The sequence below is a fragment of the Rhopalosiphum padi genome, chromosome 1 (assembly GCF_020882245.1).
Source record: "Rhopalosiphum padi isolate XX-2018 chromosome 1, ASM2088224v1, whole genome shotgun sequence".
In the NCBI taxonomy this organism is placed as follows: Eukaryota; Metazoa; Arthropoda; class Insecta; order Hemiptera; family Aphididae; genus Rhopalosiphum; species Rhopalosiphum padi.
This window is the reverse complement of record NC_083597.1, coordinates 26,094,651-26,099,995: the sequence shown is the minus strand read 5'-3', so window position 1 is coordinate 26,099,995 and position 5,345 is coordinate 26,094,651. Positions and strand designations below refer to the sequence as shown.

The 5,345-nt window shown below is 31.3% G+C and overlaps 1 protein-coding gene across 1 annotated transcript in view; it reads right to left on the bottom strand.

The window, feature by feature from the left end:
• Nucleotides 1-5,345, bottom strand: part of LOC132917984 (transcription termination factor 3, mitochondrial) — a 235,294-nt gene that overhangs the window by 45,829 nt on the left and 184,120 nt on the right. The window lies entirely within an intron of this gene.

Sequence of the window (5,345 nt, the reverse complement as noted above, 5' to 3'; positions counted from 1 at the left end):
CCTCATGCACTCCTTATTAATAACTGACTACCGCGCGTATATCGGAAAACAGTGGTCGGAAAGATGGTGTTTCTATAGTAATAATTGGTAGTCCATATTATTTCACGTCTTGCGATCATGATTTTACAATCGAAAAAATATTGTTTATGCTATGTAGACGATCATAGTACAGTTTCCCCGCAGTGTCCAACAGCTTGAAATTGCAACAGCACGGCGCGTCTAAACGCCTATTATGTCCGTTCTGGACGCCGTGTCCAGACACTACAGGGAAACCGAAACTTTAGAGTTTTAGACCTCAGCAAATTTAAGCCCATAAAAAAAAATTGTACCATTGCCCATTGGTTGTTATGTTATTTGTCACCATTTGTAATCACATATTTTAATTTTGCAATCATTATACAACTGCAGCTATATCAATAGAATCATTTTTTCGATGACTGGGTGCTATTGTATAGCGTTAGCAACATTGGAAACCCCTTTAAAAATATTAGTTAGCTAATTGTCATATATAGTTTTGCAATACATATATATTATATTATAACCGTTTGATTTATTATACATTTAATAAGTAGATACTTAAACAGTTCAACATAATATTATTATTATAAATTACAATCATGATAAATTTTACAAAAATATATAACTAGGTTTATAGATAAAGTGTAATATAATGAAATATATTATATAAGACCTTATAAATTCGATTTTTTTTTTAAATTTTATTTTAAACTCACCTGATGTAATTCCGGAATAATTGTCTATAATATATATTTTTATTTTTTATGTTACCCTTTTGAGATAAGCTCCGTTACCATTAGTATAGTAATGGTAGGAAAATACTCTGAATAGGTAGGAACTAATTATTTTTAAATTAAAATTCTGTATAATATTAAATTATAAAATGAACACTACTTATTAAAATATTATATTTTTGAAATAATTAAAATAATAATATAATTCTATCACTATAAGCAATTAAAACTGCTGTATTTAAGAGTATGTAAAATTCACATATTAAATTATTGTGTACAAACATACTTTATTGCTTATGAAAACTAACAAAACAATCAATGTACAATTCATACGTCATATTTCACACACATTGTTTGTCCAACTGATTAACCTATGTCCTATACAATAGTATACTACATTTGTATTCATAATCTCTGGAATACTTTTTTCATAAGTGTATGATTACATCGATACCAAGTAATCGAAACAGTCATATTAAGATATCCAATGGCATTATTATAAATTACGATCGCGACTTTATCGCGTGTTTATTATATTAAGCATATTATATATTATATAGGATTCATGATTAGAACAAAGTATAATAATTTAATGAAATAAATTAATTGTGTTTTAAATTCTCCCAACAATTTGTTCTACACGCGCGACATATAGACGCATAAGCATAAAATTACTTTCGGTCATACTTTTATTTCATAATGTCATGTCAACTAGCTATATTACAATATATACAGGACTCCGTGGTCAAACAGTTCATACGCGGTACAGTCGATAATAGTTCTGACGTCAGAAGTTACTATACGAAATTAAAATAATTACCCGTACAATTATTTTTACACTGAAGTACTGAATACGCGTAATATGTTATTAACATAATATATAGACGTATAGTTGACCACTCTGATTGATGACGACCACCATATAACGCATTTTGATATCTTTCAATGACATCTTATAAATTAGCTTATTGTTTTTCATCAAATGAAAATAACGTCCGCTGTCTCTCTCTCTCTCTATATATATATATATAAGGGGAGGATTGGGCCGCTGTGCTACTGCGTGCATCTGCTCAGTAGGCCAGTTTTATATTAAGTATATTTACCGGGCCGGTCAAACTAACCTGACGTGTATTCTATCGTTGAAATATTTTTTTTTATTATAAACAGACCGCCTAAGTGCTAATTACTATATTAGATTTAATTTTATACAAATTTGATTCTGTGCGTATTACGTAACATGATGTAAGTCTGTTCAAGCCATACTTTTTAGTCGTTATAAATAAGCGAATTTCTCATATATTTTTGTTTTAGGTATGTAATACTATTTACCCAATGGAAACAACACTATTTTTATAATGTTTCTTCGATTGAACAATCGCTGTGATCCCCTTTCCTCCAGAATTGTAGACCTTTTATTTACATAATAATAATGACGTGTTGATACCTTTGTTTATCGATGGGTAGGTAATTTACTGTTCAGGTGAAATTGTGCGATCTGACTAGTTTGTATATAACCATAGATAATTAAGATATGCATATTAAAAATGTATAGTGGGACTATAGCTCTCCACTCAAAATAAAAAAAAATAATCACTGATCACCCTATGCGGCCTCTGAATAGCATTATTTTTATAACATTGCTACACTGACAAAGTGACAACGAGTATTTCTTGTGTCAAATGCCATTGATAATAAAGTGTGTGTATTAAGGAACATTGGATTTATAGTATAGAGTACTGAGTAATATTACTCTATGGTCTAAGTACAAAATATTATAAATACATTTATTCCTTAACTATAGTCTATTAGTAACAGTGGTAACACACTTTAATAATTATAATTAGGTAACTACTATAATTTATTATTAATGAAGTCAATGGTATTCTATGAACTTGGGTTGATGTCTGAAGAATCCGACACACCATGGACAGCCGCGGTTCAGGTTGCTATAGGATGTTGACGAGTCACTTGTTACACTCACAGGACCCGGTAAGAGTGGTGATCTATTACCGGGGCTGGGTAGATTGCACCGCCGGCATGCATTGCAGCTCTAGCCATCAACCAGAACTTTGCAACCGCACTCGTCGAAGCCGGCTAGTTACTCGCCATCACCAAAGTCGCCGCAACAGCAAATCGCGGCCAAAAAGGTGTGTAGCACTGTGACATCCAGGGAGTCGGGCTTTTAGGGGCACCTCTCGTACCACTAGAGAAAGAGAGAACGAAGGCGCAACTGACGAGGAACTTCCTGTTCCAACAGTTGAAGGAGAAGAAGAAGGCTAAGGAGCTTACAGCAAGCCAGCAATATAAGCTAGCTAAGCACCCTCAGCTAACTTCAGACCCGGAAGGCCGGAAGCCGCTGGAAAACCTCCTCCTACGCCCGAGGAGCTGGCTCTGTCCACCAGCCAGGAGTACCAGGATACGGACTCAGAAAAGTTTTCCGAGGACGCCTGGCTGACCGCTTCTGCAGGTCTGTCGTTAGAGGAGCATTCAATCACCATAGTGTAAATCACTACCACTATGTGTTATTATATATTTTTTTTCCTTCTGTCTTTTTGTTTTGATTACAACCATAAACTGTGTCAACGGATAATAATAATAAACCTCGTGTTGTGTTGTTTAATACCGATTCAACCTGACCGGCTCATCGCGGAGTAGACATCACACTAGCCACCGTAACTCGTGTCAATTTGGCTCCCCAACGAAGTGTAAGCTGCACAATTTTGTTTACGTTGTGTTCACTGGACCAGTTCTGGAAGAAAGCACATTTACATAAATATTTATTATTTTTATTACATAATGTCTTGCGTGCAATATCCATCATGGAGCCGTCTGGCTCATGACTGAGCCCCTGGTTAACTAATTTCGAATGGGCCCCCTACAAACTTAATTTTAACTTAAACGAAAAAAAAAATAACTGTCATTTAATAAAATATTAAGACTATTTTATATATAATTAATAATAAAATACATAATAATTAGATCGTTTTTTTCAATGCCTTTGTCAATATAATTATAAATATAAAAATGTAAACCAACATTGTTACTTAACAATTTTACAAATAAAATACAAAATTTGAATTAAAAAGTAACATTAAATTATTAAATTATTAAAAAATTAATTTTTTTAATTCATTGCTTGATTATCCTAACATATCAATAACTTTATCTTTGTTTATAAATTGAATGATATCATCTTCAACAAATAAACAAGTTAAAGGATCCAAATATTGTTGGCTTAATGAAGATCTAAGTTTAGTTTTTAAAAATTTTAGTTTTAAAAACACTCGTTTACACTTAACTCGTGTGCATGGAAGTATAATAAAATATTTTAATGCTATGTGCAGTGTATTGAATAAGCTCGTTTTGGTTGTAAGTTCAAAAAGAATTTATCCCGTAGACAAATAATCAAGCTAAATACTGCGTTTATCCTTATCACCAGACCACAATAATTACCATTTATCTATGTTCAATGTTTACATATTTATTAGAGTTGTATCCGATTAGAATTTTAAACACATACATATTTTTTATTACGTTTACAATTGGCTATATGGGTCCCTAATATTGAAAAATATCGAAGGGCCCCCGGCGATCGCCGGGTAGCCGGGTGGGTCAGACCGACACTGATGGCGACCACAGCGTAGGTACTTACGTAGATACAGCGTGCAAAAAATACTTCTATCGTATACAATAGAATAGAGTTTAGACGACTTTAAACATTATAATGTAATTGTAATATATATTTAGCATAGGAACCTGGAACACAATATTTTAATACATATCTATATATCATAAGAATGAATCATGATTCGTGACCTCGGAGCCGAATGTTATAAAAAGTTGATCATTAATAAATAATAATATTAATGCAATCAATAATGCATTATAAATCTGAATACATGTCCCGATGTCCGGATTAAAAAATTTTTGTATTTAAATCTAGTATACTTTTCTTCGATGTTGAATATTTTTAATATCTTGATTATTTTATATTTTTATCTATGTACCTATTATAATTTATAGGTACATTAAACATGATGGATAAAACCTATGGATGGAGTGGGAAATTTTGATTTAAAAATATGCTATAAATTTGCAAGCTGTTGCCAATGATCAAAAGTAAAAAAAAAAAAATTACGAATTTGTTACAAGTTCCTAAATATTTTTTTTCGTAAATCATATTTTGATCTTCATATTATTTAATTGTTAAATAGTAATTTGAAAACGCTTGTTATATAAGTTGTTTTTAGAAGCATTAGTAAAAAGAAAATTTTTTATCTTTCAATAAATAGGTATATAATGGAAATTATGAATTTAAGGTAGTCAAACTTTAATCACGCAATAAAAAATTACAAATATATTTTACTTAAATGATAAATTTAAAAACTAAATATTAGGAGGTAAAATATTTATATTTTAATATTTTATAGGATACGCATCAATGCATCATAAATTCATATTATATTTATACAGTTATTAATTTATTGTTATACATATACTATCATGAATTCATGATATTGGCTGTCACGGATGCAATTATCGCGTCATATACTCATATAACTATCATCGTGTGCTGGGCACGCGGACATGATA